The 23024-nt window shown below is 43.4% G+C and overlaps 1 long non-coding RNA gene and 1 pseudogene across 1 annotated transcript; one reads left to right on the top strand and one right to left on the bottom strand.

The window, feature by feature from the left end:
• Positions 1-310: 310 nt before the first annotated feature.
• On the bottom strand, positions 311-428 carry LOC134984014 (5S ribosomal RNA; annotated as a pseudogene).
• A 6860-nt stretch (positions 429-7288) lies between these two features.
• LOC134983991 (uncharacterized) lies at positions 7289-9011 on the top strand. The gene is made up of 3 exons (XR_010191702.1): positions 7289-7338; positions 7414-7626; positions 8188-9011. It is a non-coding gene; the product is annotated as an uncharacterized LOC134983991 (long non-coding RNA).
• The last annotated feature ends 14013 nt before the right edge of the window (positions 9012-23024 follow it).

Raw genomic sequence — 23024 nt, 5'->3', positions numbered from 1 at the left:
TGATTCTTGCCTGAAAAAATCACCATACACCTGTTCTCATGCTATACCAGTACAAGCAATGCTTGTATTAGTGGGACCACAGTTGGTCATGCACGAATAGATATCAATTACACCGGGAGTGTTTAAAACATGTATATACTATCTCATCCTATCCTCAGCACACATAACCTGATAGGTGTGCCTGATGTCGCTGGAAATAAGTTATTGATTCCTAATCGATTCTTGCCTGAAAAGAATCAGGATATAAGTGGGAAGGAAGAAGTAGTGGTGATACTGCTGTTGGTATTGAGTTTTAAAATGAGACAACCTCAGATTACTACACTGGGTATTCTCTGAGGGTCACCCCTCAGATACTGACCCAGCCCATCACCGTTTTGCTTCCAAGATCAGACGAGATTGGGCTCTAGCGGTGAGGTATGATAGTAACCTGTGAATGAGGTGTCCCACTCACCAATGAGAGTGCACCTATTCAGTAGATTAAGGAAGAAGTGTGGATCTGCTGTCTATGTTAGACCTGGGATTACTCCCAGGAATCATGGATGAGAGTCCACGAAAATAGAAAGAGGGATGAAATCTTTAGTAGAGAGAAGAAGATAGTACAATGCTATATTCAAGCATAATTAGATATATGTATTATATTCGATATATGTTCACGGTGTCTCTATATGGGTTAACTGTGGAAATGCCCTTACATGGGAGAAATTACATCCACACACTTTCTCAATTCAATTTGAACAGCATATCCAATATTATCAGGAAGAAAGTCCCAAAATAAAGTGTATGCAGGAATGTATGACGAATGAAGGTAACATACCAATCAATTTTAGCATACGTGTATCATGGCTGGAGCTGTCATCTCCATTATTTAGCTACACATGGGATAAGTATGCTGTTTTGAACACCAGTTATTTGTATGCACCAACGAAAATTACAGGTCAGACAAGAATAAAGAAAAGATATCAAAAATGATACCGGGTACCGCCCAGGTCGCTGGGTCAGTTAAGGGTGATTAGTAGCGCTGATATTCTCCCATGATAGGATCCTATTGCATGCCTTGCTCAGAGTTCTTGATGCATATTTGGGTAGGAAAACGCGTTTCACCCGTCAAAGCGGGCTTGCTCACTTCCAATGCTGGTATTCTGATGTTGTGCCGGGTTTAAAAGCCCTGTTATTAATTGGTCAGCCAATGGCTGCTTGTCTCTTAATTAGAAGTCCAGCTCCTGCTGTTCGGCGGAAGCCGTGGGTGTGTATGTGGTTGCTTGGCAACCTGGAAAGCATCGGCTTATGGGAGGTGACGGGGAGGTCCTATTCTCTGGGACGCTCGAGTAGGAGAGAGGAGATGTTCAGCTCCCGCTGTATAAGCGGAGGTCGTGGGTGTGTATGTGGTTGCTAGGCAACCTAGAGGGCATCGGCTTATAGGAGGTGACGGGGAGGTCCTATTCTCTGGGACGCTGTAGTAGGAGAGAGGAGATGTTCAGCTCCCGCTGTATAGGCGGAAGTCGTGGGTTTGTTTGTGGTTGCTAGGCAACCTAGAAGGCATCGGCTTATGGGAGGTGACGGGGAGGTCCTATTCTCTGGGACGCTCGAGTAGGAGAGAGGAGATGTACAGCTCCCGCTGTATAGGCGGAAGTCGCGGGTGTGTATGTGGTTGCTAGGCAACCTAGAAGGCATCGGCTTATGGGAGGTGACGGGGAGGTCCTATTCTCTAGGACGCTCGGGAGGAAGAAAAATTATTAGAAAAAATATGGAAGGAGAGAATAGAAAGAAAGACTAGAGGGACAGCAGAAAGAGGAAAAGGGGAAGGGAAATGGTCCGCGCGCTGCGGGGGAGAAGACACTCAGTGTGCCTGGCTATATTGCCATCCGGCCGGACACCCGCTGGACCAGTGCTGCTGCAGGTGGGCGGGTCTGCTGCCATAGCAACCATTTATTGTGTCGTGACCTGGAGTCTGTTAAGAAAGGTGGCGTCTCGTTGCATAGCAGCAGACCGATTGGATTGCTGGAGTTTTGCATTCTAGTTTAATAATAGGTCACTGTGGGTTTGATACAGAGATCGCTGGCCTATTAGCCTGCGTGTATTTAATAGAATGGAGGATGTCATGTTGCTTGGCTATCAGCTATTGGAAATGCTGGCGTATTGTTGTCCAGCTTATGGTTAATAAATGGGTCAGGAGACGTTAGTCTGTTGTCGTAGTGATAGGATATTGGGTGTGCAAAAAAATGGGGGAAAAAAAAAAAAAAAAAAGGAGGTGTGGGAGGGGGAGTTTGTTTGGCTATGATGAAATGACAAGATTTGGGTCTGATTTGTATTCTGATGTGGATAGAAGGGTGAGGGGTTTTTTTTTTTGGGGGGGGAGGGAGGGGGGGAAGGGAGAAAATTGTGGGGGGTGGGAAGGAAAATTGGGAGAAAGGATGGTAGGAGGGCTGATTGAGGAGGTGATTGTATAGAGGCTTGAAACGCCACTAGGGATTTGTTGAGGTGACAGGATGTGGAAGGGCCAAATGTAGGAAGTGTATATTGGCTTGAATTGCCAATTGATTTTGCCTATGTGTAAGTGGGGAATATTGTTTAGTCATTGATAAATAGGTGAAAGGTGTCTGTGACCTTTGTTGTGTGTGTGTGTGGGGGGGGGGGCGGGTTTGGGGGGGGGGGGGAAGGGGGGAAAAAGGGGAAAGGGGGAAGGGGGGAAAAATGAAGGTGTGTATGAAACTGGGCTGATTGGGTAAGTGATGTAGTGTGGTGTATTAGAATGTGGTAAGAGCCTAACATGCGTGGGAATGAGAGTGAAAGGAGTAGTATGAATTATTTACTTGGAAGGTGCATGGTGTGATGGGGAAGTGGATTGCTTCAAACTGTGGGTGCTAAGGGTTTGGGTCCTTGTTGGATTCAAATTAGGTGATACTTGAATCTGTGTGTTAACATTGCTACCACGGAATTTTCAAAGGAAGGCACTGTAGTTAAAGCTCTCATTGAGTCCCTGGGGTCTGTATGTATTCAATTTAAAAATCCATTCCGTTTCTCGTTTGAGCAGTTCTTGCGTCATATCACCTCCTCTTATTCCCAGTTGGACTTTATCCAGACCAAACACCTTAAATTCTTTTGAAAAATCCGTGTGATGAGAATGGAAATGTCGTGCCACCGGGGTCAATTTTTTCATTCGGGTCAGATCACTATTGACGTTTCGGCAATTCCCTACATGTTCCAATACACGTTCTTTTAATTTCCTTGTCGTCATCCCGACGTATTTTAAATTGCAGCTACACTCTATACAGTATATCACTCCCTGGGTGCTGCAATTGAAAAAGTGTTTGATCTGAATTGATTCTCCATAGCGATCGGTCACGGAATTAGTCTTCAATATGAGGGGACAAGCTTTACAATGCCCGCAGGGGAAGGAGCCAGTTGGTGTGTTCGATTTTGCCATTGGTTTTTGAAAATGACTCCTAACTAGGAGGTCCTTAATGTTCTTAGCTCTCCTCCAACTCATCTGAATATTGTCGTCTATGAAGGGTGCTAGATCACTGTCTAACTTCAGAATAGGAAGATGTTTCTCTATTGCTTTTTTTATTAGCCTCCATTCCGGGCAAAAAGTCCCAATGAATCTGATCTTTTCATCCTTCTCTCGATGTGTTATCGATTTGGCTGAGAAAATCAGAGAATCTCTTGGTATTTTGGTTACTTCAGTACATGCCCTCTTCAATGAGCGTTTACTGTAGCCCCTTTCTCGTAGTCGTTGGGTCAATTCCCGACTTTTGACTTTAAACACCTCTTCCTCTGAACAATTGCGTCTGAGTCTTAAGAATTCTCCTTTGGGGATATTTTCCACCGTGGGAGGGAAATGTGCGCTTGTTTGGAACAGTAGGGTATTGGTCGCCGTTTCTTTTCTATACAGCTCAGTTGCCAGGTACCCCTTGGGGGATTTGTATATATAGACATCAAGGAAGGTTATCCGTTCTTGGCTGATAGTATGCGTTAATTTCAAATTCAAATTGTTTGTGTTAAGAAGTTGAATAAATTCCTGAAGCAAATCAGAGTCTCCATCCCAAATGACGAATATGTCGTCTATGTATCGCAGCCATAGTATAATGTGTGCTGTATATTTGTCATTGATATCAGTGAAGACAGACATCTTTTCCCACCACCCAAGAAAAAGATTTGCATACGTTGGTGCACACGCTGCCCCCATGGCGGTGCCCCTGACTTGGAGATAGAAATGTTCTTGGAAAGTGAAGTAGTTCTTCTGTAATACAAAAGCTAGTAGGGAGTATAAGAGATCATTAAAGGCACTCTTCTCTCCTCCATCGAGGAAATATTTAGTAGCCCTCAAACCCGCTTGGTGGTCAATGCTAGTGTACAATGCTTCAACATCCAAAGTCACAAGATAGAAGCTATCTTCGAAAATGATGTTATGAATTTTACGCAATAGGTCCGAGGTGTCCTTCAGATATGAGGGTAGTTGGAGAACATAATCTCGGATTAGGTAGTATATACTTGTTACAAACACTCCTAGTGTAATTGATACCTATTTGTGCATGACCAACTTTGGTCCCATTAACACAAGCATCGCTTGTACTGGTATGGCATGAGAACAGGTGTATGGTGATTATATCTACACCTCTATGCCAGTCTATATTGGGATAGGCTAAACCAGAACATACAAACCCTTTTTACCCTTTTCCCCAATGATACATCTGTGGGTTTTCCCTTTCTTTGCTTGATAATAACTCCATGGGGAGATTGAGTGGATACTGACTTTATTTTAACAAAGCATAATAAAAGTTATGTTTTAATAATATCGATAAATACAACATTAACAAGAGTGCACCCAAACAAGAGTCTTCTTTATTCTATGTTTGCTCCACTCCTAGATGGGCCAGGTGTTTGTGTCAGCCACTTGGGTCGCTGAGCTTAGTCACACAGCTACCTCATTGCGCCTATTTTTTTCTTTGCGTCATGTGCTGTTTGGGGAGTGTTTTTTGGAAGGGCCATCCTGCGTGACACTGCAGTGCCACTCCTAGATGGGCCAGGTGTTTGTGTCGGCCACTTGGGTCGCTGAGCTTAGTCATCCAGCGACCTCGGTGCAAATTTTAGGACTAAAAATAATATTGTGAGGTGTGAGGTGTTCAGAATAGACTGAAAATGAGTGGAAATTATGGTTATTGAGGTTAATAATACTTTGGGATCAAAATGACCCCCAAATTATATGATTTAAGCTGTTTTTTAGGGTTTTTTGAAAAAAAACACCCGAATCCAAAACACACCCGAATCCGACAAAAAAAATTCGGTGAGGTTTTGCCAAAACGCGTTCGAACCCAAAACACGGCCACGGAACCAAACCCAAAACCAAAACACAAAACCCGAAAAATTTCCGGTGCACATCTCTATTATTTACTAAGATTCGTAATGTTCAGAATTTGTTTGAAGTTGAAACGCGACTGACATCGGTAGTGTGAATTTGCAACTTTTTGGTTTTTTTACGGCTCATTTACTAAGCGTTCGTAATTTATGTTTTCGTATTTTCCGATGTCGATGTCATTCATATTTTTTTTATGTGTTCGCGGCCGACTCTTGTTTTCCCGGCCGTATTTTGTGGTCTTTTTACGAATTCGTATCTTTAATTTCCACGGCAGTGTTTTTGACCCTTCCTGGCTGCGTTATTTTCTTACTCTCGTTTTCGTCACTCATCCGTGATTGGTTGTGTTTGTCATGGAGGAGTGTCTGTGCTCATTAGTATAAAAACGCCCCCAACCAGCCGCACCTCGTGGGTTTAGCTAGTGGAGAGGTGAGAGGAAGTTGGTGCTTTGGAGTTGGTGATTTGTTGGTCGGTTTTGGAGGTTTCTTGCGATTGTTGAGTGCTGTATTGTGTGTGTAAGTAGTCTTGTGGCAATTGTTGTGTGGTCTCTTAAAAGTTTGTGTCATTTTTAGTTTGTGCATTTTACTTTCAGTCTATTGTCATTGTGTGTGTGTGTGTGTGTGTGTGTGTGTGTGTGTGTGTGTGTGTGTGTGTGTGTGTGTGTGTGTGTGTGGTTGGTGTGCAGTGGTAGTGGAGGAGTGTGTTTTGTGTTTTTTTTATTTTTTATTAGTGTTATTTGTTGTTTGTCATTATTATGTCCCAGTCAGAGGTGAGTGAGAGGGAGGAGGTGAGTGAGAGGGAGGAGGTGAGGGAGGTGGAGGAGGTGAGTGAGGTGGAGGAGGTGAGTGAGAGGGAGGAGGGGGAGGTTGCTGCTGTGGCCTCGAGTGATAGTGACAGTGATGGTGGTGTTGCTCCGCAGCCACGCACCACTACCAAGACGGGCAGAAATGTTAAATTTAGCTTTGCGGGAAATATGGCTTTGGTGCATGAGTTGATGCGCCATCATCGCCAGCTGTTTGGGCGTGATGCGGGCAAGGTGCCTTCGCGCAGGAAAACTGTTCTGTGGGGGAAGGTAGTAGCGGCAGTAAACAGTGAGGGTGTGGTGAAGAGGACCAAGGACACGTGTCGGAAGAGATTCTACGACATCAAGCGCTGTGTCAAGGCCAAGATGGCAAAGGAGGCTAAGTCAGCCAGGCAAACAGGGGGTGGCCATCCCTTTATAGCGTCTTATCGGGAGTGGGAGGAACCTGTGCAGACCCTTATTCCGCATGAAGTTGTTGGTGCGACTAATGTGCGGGATTCGATCGTCCTAGGCCTGATGGTGAGTGTATTTTTACTAATCTGTTATATCTGCATATGTGTTTATGTCTAATTAGTATTTTTAAAATGATATTGTATTGTTAATATATTTTTATGTTCTAAATTGATTATCTATTTCTGTGTTTTTTTTAATATATTTTGTGTTTGTATAGTGAGGTGTTAGGTAGTAATGTTTTTTTTTTGTGAATTTTGTTTAATGTCTGCTGTATTTTTACTTGTCTTTGTGGCCAATATGTTAGTGTAGATGGCTAAGTATTGTATGTTTTTTTTTTTATTAAAAAATATTTTTTTTCAGATTTTATATTTTTTAAAAACAAATTTACTCATAAATGTAATAATGTAAAATATATGGTAATACATGTGTGTATATTCAGCTGTTGGCCATGGAAAATTAGACTACTTGGCTATGTTTATGTCTTTGGAAATGGAACCACATTAGTCTGTTTACAAAAAATGAACCAAACCATTGTTTCAACATTTATTGTTAGAAACTGTTCCCATAATGGTAAACATATGTCCACATCACTAAATGTTGCTGCTTACAAAAGTACATACTGTAATTAAAGGTCATAAACACCAATGTATCATTTTTACAGTACGAAAGCAAGCCACCACTTCCAGAACACAAGCAACACTGTCAAGAGCTGTGGATGCTGGCGATACAGGTAACGCAAAAACGACACCTGTTAATGTGTCCACCACAAAAAAGAAAAAAGACTAATGTTTGCAATAATCCATAGGAACTTCAACATCGCATCACAGTCCACAAAGACGTCCTTCACAGGGGTCTGGCAGCCACACGAGCAGGCCTAGCAAGAGACGTCATCCTGACGTCGCACCAACACCAGCATTAAGCACACCCCCACGTCTTATTTCTACTGTGTTGCCTCAGCCACCAGAACACATTTTGGAGAGTACTCAATCACAGGGTCCACATTCCCCTCAGCTGTCTGGTGAGTAAACACAAATTACACATCAGCCAAAAAATGTAATAATCATAGTACTTATCCACAGCAGCAAGCACATGGCTTGCAAATTGTTTAAATTCAAAACCAATTTAAAAAAAAAAAAAATTAAAGTGTTCTCTTGCGCCTTACAGTAGTATTTTTTTTTTTTTTTTTTTAAATAGTAAAATATTGAGCTTCAGGTAGTTTCACACCCTTTCACAATGGTGATAGAATTCATATTGTCATTTACTGTTTGATATTTTAATGGAAGTACAATATGGCGGGTGACAAATCACTTTTTTTCATGGTGTAAACTTCATACCTCTCTCTGTTTGTTTCGTAAGTATGTTATTTGTCAAACATGTGTCCACTTTTGTTTTGAAGTCATTTTTGTCAACATAAAAACCATCAGAATTTGTCTTTTTGATTGTGTATACGAGTCTAGGTGAACATCCTCATTTGCTTAAGAAAAATGTTTGACAAACAAGTCTAGAAAGTTAAACTAAATATCAAAACCAACATAATTTTAAAATACACTCAAATGTTGTCCCTTTAAACCCCATACAGAACCAGACATCATGCCCCCGGAAGCCCAGCAGGAATCTGAACAGGAAACATACACCCTCCAACTGCAAGCAATAGATGTTCACCAACCAAGCACGTCTCAGGAAAGTACCCCGCCACCTCAAATGTCACCACACCCACAATTGAGCCAAACAACCCCACCCCACCAACCTGAGCCATCATTTTGGGCAACATGGAACCAACAACAGGCACAGAATATTGATTGCCTACGCACACACACCCAATACCTAGCCTGTCTGCCCCATCATCTACCGAGACTGTGTAGAAACATAACCAGGCTCAATGTCCAGCTATGCAGAGTCGCAAACAGTATGGAGCAGATGAGAGCAGATAACAGCCAACTTATTGTTACCTTTCAGCGCATAATGGATGAGCAACACCGACATCAACAGGCCCTCATTCAGTTAATTTAAAGTAATCAAATTTTATCAGAAACCATGTCTCGCATCATAGACAACAACACAACAGCCACAACACAACTAACCGCAACCCTGGCAAACCTCAGCCAAAATATTAATTTGTTGGCACAACACCAACAAGGTTCCAGCTCAGGGACCAACACACCTACACAGACCCCAATTTCATCACCAGTTTGAACATCCAGCCGAACCCGCTCCACTGCTCAAACCAAACCCACGTCACCCACCAAAGAACAGCCTAAGAAATAGTCCACCCTGCAGCTGGATACACATTGTTGACAAAACTAGGTCTACACAATAGCAGTTATTTGTAATGAAAACACATGTTGTACAGTAATAAATGTGAAAAGTGATTGATGTGCAATGTGTTATGTGCAAAAAACTGTCAGTGTAAGAGGAAATTTCTTAGAGTTAACACTCACATGTGTTGGGAATATTCTAGCATCATTACTAACATGAACGATTACCACATCACAGCCATAATTATGTGTCAAAAATGTTGGAAGGTTGGTGTTAGTCAATGTATGTATGGCTAATTGGCACACAATACTAAATGTCCATTATGTTGTGCTAATGAGGTAACATTTGAAACACAGCTTTAGAAGAAAGTCGACACACAACAAACACAAACAATAGGCTAAACAATAATGGTTGTTAGTGCATACTAAATTATTATGTAGTATTGTGGCAAACATTACCTTTGAATGTGTTTAAAAAACTTTGAACATTATAAAGACATAATTACTTTCCAAAACCGCTATACAATTAGCTAAGTAACTGATACCCAACAGTTAGACATAAACACATATCAAGCAAATAAACAACACTCAGCTGACTAGCTCAAGAGGGAGCAAGAGCCACATTACTACAGAAAAAAACATTGTTGTGCCTTAATTGTTCATACAAAGCACACAGGCAAATTTACTTACCACTAAAATGTGCCAAAATCAGGTCTTGCCTTACCTGCCTCCCTATATCTGTACTCACAGTGTCGCCAGATGTTTCTAACTCCTCTGCTTGCTGACTGTTTTCTTCATCATCATCATCATGTGGCAGATGTTGCTGCAAACACATGTTATGAAGAAAACAGCAGCAGAACACAATCCTAGTCACCTTTAAGGGACTATACAACAAAAGCCCGGCAGACTTATCCAGACACCGAAACCTTGATTTCAGTACACCAAAACATCGTTCTATCACATTCCGCGTAGACTTATGTGCATGATTGTAATTGTGTTCAGCAGGGGAATCAGGGGCGGACAATGGAGTCAGAAGCCAAGAGTAGCAGCCATAACCCCCATCACCTGAAAAACAGAGATTAGCAGCATTGTAAAACATTGATGCACAAACACAGTGCTAACATAATATGCAGGTTGAGGTAAGCACAAAATTAAACACAAATACTTGGTACATACCCAGCAGCTAGCCATCCGGCATTTCTCCAGCCTCAAATTTATCAAAGAGGGATGACTGACTGAGGATGAAGGAGTCATCGCAGCCGCCAGGGTAACCCGCAACAACACTCATAATTTTGAGTTTTGCATCACAAACCACCTGGACATTAGTTGATTGGCCAAAATGTCTATTTATATAAATATATTGCCTGCCCCTAGGTGGTCTCAGCTCAACGTGTGTGCAATCTATGGCACCCAGCACATTTGGCATGCCAGCAAGCTCATAGAAAGCTACCCTGACTGCATGCCACTGAGACTCCTGGGTAGGGAAGCAGATAGAGGCATCTATGTGTGGTTCAAATGCATCCAAAACCTGAGTGTACAGTCAAACATATAAGGTGAGTGTCTTAAGCACTTTGTTAAAATATACTGTTATAAATTCACATTACACAATACAGAAATGGGCCATAGAGGAGTATGTATGGTTTGCCTCACCTGATTTAAAGATTTTGAAAAGGTGGGCTGTGAGATTCCTATTACATCGCCTGTCACAGCCTGAAAGCTGCCAGTAGCCATAAAGTTCAACACAGCCAGGAGTTTGTGCAGGCCTGAGACAGAGCGAGAGCGTGCTGTCTCAGGGTCTAGGTCCAGTTTGACTAGGTCATTCAGACGGAAAATGTTGGTCCTATTTAGCCTGAACATCTGTATGACCTGGCCATCGGCCAATGCGTTTAAGTTCAAACGCCCCCTAAAAAAGCGAGGCCTGCGCAGCCTCCGCGGCACCTGTACATCCTGCTGACCATGTTCACTTTCCTGGCCCTGGTTTCTTGTAGCCTCATGGAGCAGTCTCAGGAATCCCACAGCAAAACCAAATTCACTGCTACACACGGCAGCAGCCATTTCAGAGTGATTGATTTGGCAAATGTGCTGGCCCACCTTTTAAAGGGCCAAAAATGCAGGTGTGATTAATGATGAAGTCGGAACACATGTAAACACGCTTCTCAAAAGCAGGTCTACTTTTTTCCCGTGTTTTTTTACGAATTGTATTTTTTTTACGAGTGCAAATGCTCTTTCTCGGTAGAGATTTCAAATACGAATGCATAGTAAATGACCGAGTTCTATACCTAAACAGCCGCGTTTGACCGATGGTGTATTACAACACAGCCGTAATAAAAATACGAATGCCCTCATCACTGCCGTGATTTGAGTTTAGTAAATTCCTGAGATGACACTTTGATGAAAAAACACCATCTCGGTCAAAATCGGGAGCTTAGTAAATGTACCCCATTGTGTACAAATGGAGGAAATTCCAGACCATTATTACCCTCCCCAAGAGTGGTCAACCAACAAAGATCACACCAAGAGCAAGGCGTCTAATAGTCCGCAAAGCCACAAAGGAACCCAAGGTAACCTCTAAGCAACTGAAGGCCTTTCTCACATTAGCTAATGTTGATGTTCATGAGTCCACCATCAAGAGGACAATGAACAACAATGGTGTGCATGGCAAGATTGCAAGGAGAAATCCACTGCTTTCCAAAAAGAAACATTGCTGTCTGTCTGCAGTTTGCTAAGGATCACCTGGACAAGCCAGAAGGCTATTGGAACAATGTTTTGTGGACAGATGAGTCCAAAATAGAGCTTTTTGGCTTAAATGAGAAGCGTTCTGTTTGGAGAAAGGAGAACACTGCATTCCAGCATAAAAGCCTCATACCATCTGTGAAACACGGTGGTGGTGGTATCATGGTTTGGGCCTGTTTTGCTGCATCTGGCCCAGGACCACTTGCCATCATTGATGGGACAATGAATTCTGAATTATACCAGAATATTCTAAAGGAAAATGTCAGGACATCAGTCCATGAGCTGTATCTTAAGAGAACATGAGTCATGCAGCAAGACAACGACCCAAAGCACACAAGTTATTTGTACAAATAATAGTTAAAGAAGAATAAATGTAAAGTTTTGGAATGGCCAAGTCAAAGTCCTGACCTTCATCCGATCTAAATGTTGGGGTAGGACCTGAAATGAGCAGTTCATGGGAGGAAACCCACCAACATAACAGGGTTGAAGCTGTTTTGTAGAGGAATGGGGTAAAATTCCTCCAAGCTGATGTTCAGGACAAATCAACAATTACTGGAAACATTTAGATACAGTTATTACTGCACAAGGGGGTCATACCAGATACTGAAAGCAAAGGTTCACATACTTATGCTACTCACAGATACGTGATATTGGATCATTTCCCTCAATAAAAAAATGAGCATGTCTAATTTTTTTGTCTCATTTGTTTGATTTGGTTCTCTTTATCTACTTTTAGGACTTGTGTGAAAATCTGAGGTAGTTAAAGGCCACATTTCAGCAGAAATATAGAAAAATTCGGAAGGATTCACAAACTTTCAGCACCACAGTACATACACTGGCATTTCACAATGTCTTAAGCAATTACATAATACATAGACAAGGACTGAAACAAAACAACACAATAGCAACTAATGCTGCTTTCACATCGCAAACCCTGCTTTTGAAATGGTTCTTTAAACGGTTCTTAAAACGGGTCTGAGCAGTTAAACCCCCTTCACATCGCATGTTGTAACTGGTATATTACCGTTTCATTACCGTTTTGGTACCTTTCACACTGAACCCGTTTCTCCCATAGAAAACAGTGGTTGTCATTTTAAATGGACTTTTCTGGCCCACACATTATTAATAATTATTAATTAATTATTAATAATTTGTCTAGTCGTACGATGGAACCCAGCAGCTTCTAGCATCTTTACCATGTTTTTGTAGATTACTGCATCCTTCACTGTCCCAGTGATTTGTCTAGCAATTTCTTCATCCCCTCTCATCCTAAGCAGCTCCCTAACCTCCTCATCACTCCAATTTGCCATTTTAAACTGTATTCTGTATAAAAAAAATGCTGCTTCACTCTCATGTGTTTCCTCCAGTTTATTTCCTGCTTCTGCCTGGTGACATCACACATGGAGACAGCCTATCACCTTCTGTGGTTTGGAAATACCGTTTCAGAGCCTTTCACATTGCACAATGAAACGGGTCTGAACCGTGTAGGACCCTGCTTTTTAACCGTTTTAAAATACCAGTAATCTGTAACCAGTAAATTCAAAGTGGCCCTTTCACACCGCAGCTAGAACCGTTTTGGAAGGCTTAAAAAACGTCAATTTACCGGGTTATAGCTGCGGTGTGAAAGGTGTATTAGGGGCAGATTTATTAAGCTCGGTGAAGTGATAAAGTGGAAGGTGATAAAGGACCAGCCAATCAGATCCTAACTACCATGTCACAGGATGGGTTTGAAAAATGACAGGAGCTGACTGGCTGGTCCTTTATCACCTTCCAATTTATCACTTCACCAAGCTTAATAAATCTGCCCCTAAGTTACTGTTTTATAGTGACAAGTTTTCTTTTGCTTTGGTCTGAAGTCTACAATTAGCAACCCCCTCCCTAGATATTCTTGCCTCTAGGCAGTAGTGGAGCTTTGACAGTCTACTGTATCAGGCATCATTGCATCTGGACTGAAGCCTTGTTAGCCATCCAGGAGATGGGAAGTTATTTATTTTTGTAGACATGTGTGAGGGGATGAGAAGTAGATATTTCAGCAGGACAGGCGGTAGACCCCAGTCTAGAACCTAGGAATCCCTTCTGCTCTCTCCCATTGGTTTCATTTTGGGACTTACTGTTCCCGATTTGCCCACTTTATCTACCATATAGTTATTTATATGGTTCTATACATTATGATGCCCCCCTTCCCCCATATTCTGAATGGCATCCTATAAATTTCCACTGTATGAAAATGCTATTCTCCGGAGGGGCCACAGGTTATCCACAGGATAACGATGGGATATGATGAAGCGACAGCGGATTTGCACCAATCGGTCAAAGCTTTTCCGGCCTCCCAGCATGCAACGGGCCCGTCCATATATCCCCGCCTACTTGCTCAGGCAAATCAGTTTTTTGTTTGGTGCGGCAGGAGCCAGACCATGGTCAGAGGGCTGCTGCTTTTTAGCAGCCCTAAGCTTTATTTTATTTTTATAGTCTTACTATTTTTTGTGTTATCTTTCTAAACAGCGTCTTATATGTACCTTAGAAAGAGTCGCTCCAACAACTCTCCGCCAGGTCGCGACAACGCTTACCCACGAGTACAGTGCTGTTTTGACAGGCGTCTGTGTCGGATATACTAGCAGGTCCAGCAGACGTTACCAGGCTGTGGCCGGATACAGGAGAAGGTAAGGCATCGGTTCCGCTTAGAAGGGGAATATGGACACAGCCGCACTGTATTGGGAGGAGACCACCAAACAGTCGCTAATGTGGCTGCCACCTCGGGTGCACCAGCGCTAGGCCTTAGGGATCAGAGGCTCCAGGAATAGTATGAGGCCGCGATCCCTAGGGTTGATGTCAGCAGTGGGGAGTCATACGCTCTCCTGGTCGCCCCTCCCCCCGGTTCATGACCAGTTTCCTCTGAGTCTCCCGCCATGAACTGTTTCCCGCTTCCGTCTCAGACGCTGTACACGTAGAGGACCCAGTCGCAGCATAGGCCACTGTGTGACTGGTGCGTCTGTGTTCACCAGTGCCGTAACTAGGTGAGTGCCAGCGGTGCCTTGCCCACAGCGCAACTGCACTGTGGGCGCACCATCTGGCAACACCACCCGCACGGCCGCCGCTCCCTCTATCACCGCCGCTGCAACGGCTGCCGCTCCCTCTATCACCGCCGCCCACCTCTGCAACGGCCGCCGCTCCCTCTATCACTGCCTCCCGCCGCTGCAGCGCTGCCCTTCAAGGGGGGACTTTCAGCACTTCTGTCCCCAGCCCAAGCAGAGCTCGGCCGTGGCAGCTGACTGCGATGCAACCTGATTGGCTGCTCACAGACTGACAGCAAATTAGGAGCATTCGCAGCGGCCAGCGCCAAATTCAATATACTGCCGTATGTCATAGTAAAGTGAGGGGGGAATGGATTTGGTGGTGGCTGCTTGGCTGCCGCTGCTGTAAGTCAGGTCAGCTGAGCGGGACAAAGGGTGGGGTGAGCGGCGATTGGCCGGCGGAGTTGTCATTTAGGAGGAGAGGTTGGGACACTGACAGGCTGCCGGCTTCCTGAATATCCGAGGTTGGAGCTGCAGGCTCGTTGTCAGTAGACAGGACCTGTCACCCAGCTGCCCCAGCATGTAATGCCTGCTACAGTATGTGCATCAAAAGGTAAGATCCGCAGCAGTGTGCAGTGATCTTGCCCCCCTAGGCTGGGATTTCAGGGGCTGCTGTGCTACTCTGACTCTACCTACTTTGCATCTAGCCCACTCACCTGCCTAGGGTACCTACAGTACTTGCTCTCTATCTGCCCTGCTTATCTGTCAGGGGCACCAACTTGCTTTCCATCTGCCCTAGTTACCTGCCAGTGACACCTACCTTCTCTCTCTCACCCCTGATAACCTTCCAGGGGTACTAGCTTGCTCTCTATCTACTCTACCCACCTGCCAGGGTCACCATTCTCACAGCTATCTATCTATCTATCTATCTATCTATCTATCTATCTATCTATCTATTCTGTCTGCCGTAATGTATAAAAAGAGGGACTGGCTGCCGTAATGTGTAAAAAAGGGGACTCTGTCTGCCGTAATGTGTAAAAAAGGGGACGCTGTCTGCCGTAATGTGTAAAAAAAGGGGACGCTGTCTGCCGTAATGTGTAAAAAAAGGGGACGCTGTCTGCCGTAATGTGTAAAAAAAGGGGACACTGTCTGCCGTAATGTGTAAAAAAGGGGACGCCGTCTGCCGTAATGTGTAAAAGGGGTTCTACCTGGTGTAGTGGTGCTACTGTGCGGGGTAATTTGAATAATGGAGACTACTGTGCACCATTTTATGAATTGGTATTATTATGTGGCCACACCCCTTTCCCGTGAAGCCACGCCCCTAGAATTTTTGCACGTGCCTACGGCACGCACTGCCGCCGGTTTGCATTAAGGGGGGGCGGTGATGCCGTTTCTTGCACACAGCGCTAAAATGTCTAGTTACGGCACTGGTGTTCACTATAGGTTCATGGAGCAGCAGTGTACACTAGTAGCGTCTGGATCCACTCAGCGTTTGCTAACGTATTGATCGGTCCTGGAAGCGAGGGGAGTCTCCCTGTATCCCACTCTACTGAGTACGGGTTATACAGTACTAAAGTCTCTATCTTTTGAGTACGAATAGTTAGATAAGTGCCTATTGCATATGAGTCTGCATACATTTACTGTTGTTTCTTTCGCATTTGCGTCTGAATACGTTAGATCTGTTTAAACATGATGCAGTAATATGTTCTACTACATACTTAAAATGTAGTTGTAGTTGATGATGTGCTCATATTGCTTAATATACTAATGTATAACCTGTGACTGACTGCTAGTGTGATTGCTGACTTTACTATATTTCTGTCAGTTTGTTTATTCCGATCCTCAATGCTGGTGCATGGGTAGGGTCGGATCGTATGTCACTTTAAGAAGTTTAAAGTGATTACAGTCACAAATTATGTAGTACACTGTGGAAGTGTTGATTATTTATCATGTCTAAGAGCGGCAAAGCTGAGGAAGGTACACTCACAGCAACACCAACACTCATATCATGTTTGTCTTTCAAAACTGTGTTATCCTCTCAGGATCTAGTTCAGGATGGTTTGTGTGCAAATTGTTGTAGCTTTCATCAGGGGTTAATGAAAAATAGAAGGCAGATTCAGGTGCAGATGGATCCACCTTGGGCTATGTTTGCACAGACTTTATCCAGTATAGCTGAATGGATAATTCCTCCAACTCCTATACCAGGGATAGGTTATACTATTAACACTTACATGCAGCTCCCCACCTATGGTGTATCACTTCCAACAGCAGCTTCTCAAAAGAAACAAGCTGATAAACCGGTCGTAAGTAAATCTTCACCCTCACAGGCTACACATGATTCAGATGAGGATTCATCGGAAGATGAAAGCTCAATTAATTCTACTTTGGTATACGAAGAGGAGGAGGAAGGTCTCAGCTCAGTGGATATAGCCGAGTTAATTAAAGCAATGAAAGCCATTCTATCCTTAGAAGATTCAGCAGAGCCTGTGTTAAAAACCAAGGCACCTGTGTTTAAACGTCTCAAAACAGTTAAGACTGAGTTTCCAAGGTCAGAACAGCTGACGGAAATTATGGGAGAGGCTTTGGCTACGCCCAATAAGAAGTTTAGAATTCCTAAGAAATGGAAGTCCAATTATCCTCTTCCAGCTGAAATGGAATTCCAATTATCCTCTTCCAGCTGGGGATTGTTTCAAAAGGGAGGTGGCTCCTAAAGTAGATACGCATGTAATTTGATTAGTGCGAAAATCTACATTACCTTTGCCTTCAACATCATTAAATGATGTCATGGATAGGAAAGTAGATGGTTTTCTAAAAAACATTTTTTCCCTGTCTGGGGCAGTCATAAGGCCAGCCATGGCCTCAGCTTGGATGGCAAAGGCAGTGGCTGCCTGGTCTGATGCATTGGAGGGGGATTTTTCTATAGCTTCTAGACAGCAGAAATCTCATATAGCTCATATAAAACAGGCTGCAATGTTCCTGGAAGAAGCAGCATTGGATATGGGTACTATTGCCTCCAGGGCATCAGCTTCAACAATAGCTGCTCGCAGAGCAGTTTGGCTATATACGTGGAAAGCTGATTCAGAATCTAAGATGGTTTTGGAATAGTTACCTTTTTCTGGAGATATTCTTTTTGGTAAAGAATAGACAGATATTCTGGAGTCATAGGCAGACTCCAAGAAGGTCAAATTTCCTTCCACATACAATTTCAAACATAAAGTTCCAGCTTTTCGGCCCTTTCGGTCTCAAGGAAAAACTAAAGGAAAAAGTGATGGAAAGCAGGCCCAATAAAAGAAATCTGGTAAGACTAAAAAGCATTGGGCTACCAGAGGACCGGTTGGGAAGACAGATAATAAACCATCACCCTGATGGTGCGGGCCTCCACCTGAGGGACCCCAGGGTGGGGGCCGACTTCTTCAGTTCTTCAGATCTGGCAGCAGTCTACAACAGATGCCTGGGTGCAGGAAGTGGTATCTCTAGGTTATGCTTTTGCCTTCAAGAAGCACCCTCCTCGAAGATTTTTTTGTATCAGCCCGTCTCTGGTAGAGACGAAGGCCAGGGCTTTGTTAGAGGCAGTTCAGAAATTGCTTCACTCAGGAGTAGTCATTCCAGTTCCACCTGCACAACGGGGACAGGGTTTTTACTCCAACCTGTTTTTAGTTCAGAAGCCAAATGGGTCTTTTCGGCCCATCCTCAATCTCAAAGTGCTGAACAAATACATTTGGGTACCTCGGTTTCCATCATTTTGGCCATGGAGCCAAGGGATTTTATGGTATCCCTGGATATACAGGATGCTTACCTACATGTTCCTATAGCGCTGTCCCATCAGTGATATCTCAGGTTCGCTATCCTCCAACAGCATTTTCAGTTCCAGGCCCTACCTTTTGGGTTAGCCACAGCTCCCAGAGTATTTACCAAGATTATGGTGGTAATGGCAGCTTATCTCCGCCAGCAAGGGATAAGAATTTTTCTATACCTCGACGATCTTTTAATCCTGGCACAGACACAGGATTTGCTCTTATGTCATCTGCAACAGACAGTAACGTGTCTGCAGAACCACGGGTGGTTCATAAACTGGGCAAAATCATCTCTGGTTCCGTCACAACGGATGACTCACTTGGGGGCTGTACTGGATTCAGGTATTCAGTAGAGATGAGCGGGTTCGGTTCCTCGGAATCCGAACCCCCCCGAACTTCAGCCTTTTTACACGGGTCCGAGGCAGACTCGGATCTTCCCGCCTTGCTCGGTTAACCCGAGCGCGCCTGAACGTCATCATCCCGCTGTCGGATTCTCGCGAGGCTCGTATTCTATCGCGAGACTCGGATTCTATATAAGGAGCCGCGCGTCGCCGCCATTTTCACACGTGCATTGAGATTGATAGGGAGAGGACGTGGCTGGCGTCCTCTCCGTTAGAATAGATAGAGACACTTGAGTTGATTTACTACTAACTTAGTAATTTTGGGGAGCATTAGGAGTACTCAGAGTGCAGAGTTTTGCTGATAGTTACTAGTGACCACCACCAGTTTTATTTATTATTTAATATAATCCGTTCTCTGCCTGAAAAAAAAACGATACACAGTCACATACCATATCTGTGCTCAGCCTCAGTGTGCTGCATGATAATATCATCTATGTATATCTGACTGTGCTGAGTGCTCACTGCTCACACAGCTGAATTGTGGGGGAGACTGGGGTGCAGTTATAGCAGGAGTACAGTGCACACTTTTGCTGCCAGTGTGACTGACCAGTGACCACCAGTATATTGTCTGCCTGAAAAAGTTAAACACTCCTGTGGTGTTTTTTTTTTTTATTCTATAAACGCATTCTGCTGACAGTGTCCAGCAGGTCCGTCATTCATTATATTATATAAATATTTACCTGCAGTAGTGTTATATTTTTTTTGTTCATCTCTATCATCTCTATATTAGCAGACGCAGTACGGTAGTCCACGGCTGTGGCTACCTCTGTGTCGTCAGTGCTCGTCCATAATTGTATACCTACCTGTGGTGGGGTTTATTTTTCTATCTTCTTCATACTAGTAGTTTAGGAGTCTGCTGACAGTGTCCAGCAGGTCCGTCATTATATTATATATACCTGCAGTAGTGATATATATATATTTTTTATATCATTATCATCTCTATACTAGCAGACGCAGTACGGTAGTCCATGGCTTAGCTACCTCTGTGTCGTCAGTGCTCGTCCATAATTGTATACCTACCTGTGGTGGGGTTTTTTTTTCTATCTTCTTCAACCACCATCAGTTTTATTTATTATTTAATATAATCCGTTCTCTGCCTGAAAAAAAAAAACGATACACAGTCACATACCATATCTGTGCTCAGCCTCAGTGTGCTGCATGATAATATCATCTATGTATATCTGACTGTGCTGAGTGCTCACTGCTCACACAGCTGAATTGTGGGGGAGACTGGGGTGCAGTTATAGCAGGAGTACAGTGCACACTTTTGCTGCCAGTGTGACTGACCAGTGACCACCAGTATATTGTCTGCCTGAAAAAGTTAAACACTCCTGTGGTGTTTTTTTTATTTATTCTATAAACGCATTCTGCTGACAGTGTCCAGCAGGTCCGTCATTCATTATATTATATAAATATTTACCTGCAGTAGTGTTATATTTTTTTTGTTCATCTCTATCATCTTTATCATCTCTATATTAGCAGACGCAGTATGGTAGTCCACGGCTGTAGCTACCTCTGTGTCGTCAGTGCTCGTCCATAATTGTATACCTACCTGTGGTGGGTTTTTTTTTTCTATCTTCTTCATACTAGTAGTTTAGGAGTCTGCTGACAGTGTCCAGCAGGTCCGTCATTATATTATATATACCTGCAGTAGTGATATATATATATTTTTTATATCATTATCATCTCTATACTAGCAGACGCAGTACGGTAGTCCACGGCTGTAGCTACCTCTGTGTCGTCAGTGCTCGTCCATAATTGTATACCTACCTGTGGTGGTTTTTTTTTTTCTATCTTCTTCATACTAGTAGTTTAGGAGTCTGCTGACAGTGTCCAGCAGGTCCGTCATTATATTATATATACCTGCAGTAGTGATATATATATATTTTTTATATCATTATCATCTCTATACTAGCAGACGCAGTACGGTAGTCCACGGCTGTAGCTACCTCTGTGTCGTCAGTGCTCGTCCATAATTGTATACCTACCTGTGGTGGGGTTTATTTTTCTATCTTCTTCATACTAGTAGTTTAGGAGTCTGCTGACAGTGTCCAGCAGGTCCGTCATTATATAATATATACCTGCAGTAGTGATATATATATATTTTTTATATCATTATCATCTCTATACTAGCAGACGCAGTATGGTAGTCCACGGCTGTAGCTACCTCTGTGTCGTCAGTGCTCGTCCATAATTGTATACCTACCTGTGGTGGGGTTTATTTTTCTATCTTCTTCATACTAGTAGTTTAGGAGTCTGCTGACAGTGTCCAGCAGGTCCGTCATTATATTATATATACCTGCAGTAGTGATATATATATATTTTTTTTTATATCATTATCATCTCTATACTAGCAGACGCAGTACGGTAGTCCACGGCTGTAGCTACCTCTGTGTCGTCAGTGCTCGTCCATAATTGTATACCTACCTGTGGTGGTTTTTTTTTTTCTATCTTCTTCAACCACCACCAGTTTTATTTATTATTTAATATAATCCGTTCTCTACCTGAAAAAAAAAAACGATACACAGTCACATACCATATCTGTGCTCAGCCTCAGTGTGCTGCATGATAATATCATCTATGTATATCTGACTGTGCTGAGTGCTCACTGCTCACACAGCTGAATTGTGGGGGAGACTGGGGTGCAGTTATAGCAGGAGTACAGTGCACACTTTTGCTGCCAGTGTGACTGACCAGTGACCACCAGTATATTGTCTGCCTGAAAAAGTTAAACACTCCTGTGGTTTTTTTATTTTTTATTCTATAAACGCATTCTGCTGACAGTGTCCAGCAGGTCCGTCATTCATTATATTATATAAATATTTACCTGCAGTAGTGTTATATTTTTTTTGTTCATCTCTATCATCTTTATCATCTCTATATTAGCAGACGCAGTACGGTAGTCCACGGCTGTGGCTACCTCTGTGTCGTCAGTGCTCGTCCATAATTGTATACCTACCTGTGGTGGGGTTTATTTTTCTATCTTCTTCATACTAGTAGTTTAGGAGTCTGCTGACAGTGTCCAGCAGGTCCGTCATTATATTATATATACCTGCAGTAGTGATATATATATATTTTTTATATCATTATCATCTCTATACTAGCAGACGCAGTACGGTAGTCCACGGCTGTAGCTACCTCTGTGTCGTCAGTCACTCGTCATCCATAAGTATACTAGTATCCATCCATCTCCATTGTTTACCTGAGGTGCCTTTTAGTTGTGCCTATTAAAAATGGAGAACAAAAATGTTGAGGTTCCAAAAATAGGGAAAGATCAAGATCCACTTCCACCTCGTGCTGAAGCTGCTGCCACTAGTCATGGCCGAGACGATGAAATTCCATCAACGTCGTCTGCCAAGGCCGATGCCCAATGTCATAGTACAGAGCATGTAAAATCCAAAACACAAAATATCAGTAAAAAAAGGACTCAAAAATCTAAAATAAAATCGTCGGAGGAGAAGCGTAAACTTGCCAATATGCCATTTACCACACGGAGTGGCAAGGAACGGCTGAGGCCCTGGCCTATGTTCATGGCTAGTGGTTCAGCTTCACATGAGGATGGAAGCACTCAGCCTCTCGCTAGAAAAATTAAAAGACTTAAGCTGGCAAAAGCACAGCAAAGAACTGTGCGTTCTTCGAAATCACAAATCCACAAGGAGAGTCCAATTGTGTCGGTTGCGATGCCTGACCTTCCCAACACTGGACGTGAAGAGCATGCGCCTTCCACCATTTGCACGCCCCCTGCAAGTGCTGGAAGGAGCACCCGCAGTCCAGTTCCTGATAGTCAGATTGAAGATGTCAGTGTTGAAGTACACCAGGATGAGGAAGATATGGGTGTTGCTGGCGCTGGGGAGGAAATTGACAAGGAGGATTCTGATGGTGAGGTGGTTTGTTTAAGTCAGGCACCCGGGGAGACACCTGTTGTCCGTGGGAGGAATATGGCCATTGACATGCCTGGTGAAAATACCAAAAAAAAATCAGCTCTTCGGTGTGGAAGTATTTAAACAGAAATGCGGACAACAGGTGTCAAGCCGTGTGTTGCCTTTGTCAAGCTGTAATAAGTAGGGGTAAGGACGTTAACCACCTCGGAACATCCTCCCTTATACGTCACCTGCAGCGCATTCATCATAAGTCAGTGACAAGTTCAAAAACTTTGGGTGACAGCGGAAGCAGTCCACTGACCAGTAAATCCCTTCCTCTTGTAACCAAGCTCACGCAAACC

Source organism: Pseudophryne corroboree (genome assembly GCF_028390025.1).
Source record: "Pseudophryne corroboree isolate aPseCor3 chromosome 3 unlocalized genomic scaffold, aPseCor3.hap2 SUPER_3_unloc_3, whole genome shotgun sequence".
In the NCBI taxonomy this organism is placed as follows: Eukaryota; Metazoa; Chordata; class Amphibia; order Anura; family Myobatrachidae; genus Pseudophryne; species Pseudophryne corroboree.
The sequence above is the reverse complement of the archived record's forward strand: the minus strand, read 5'-3'. Positions and strand labels throughout refer to the sequence as shown.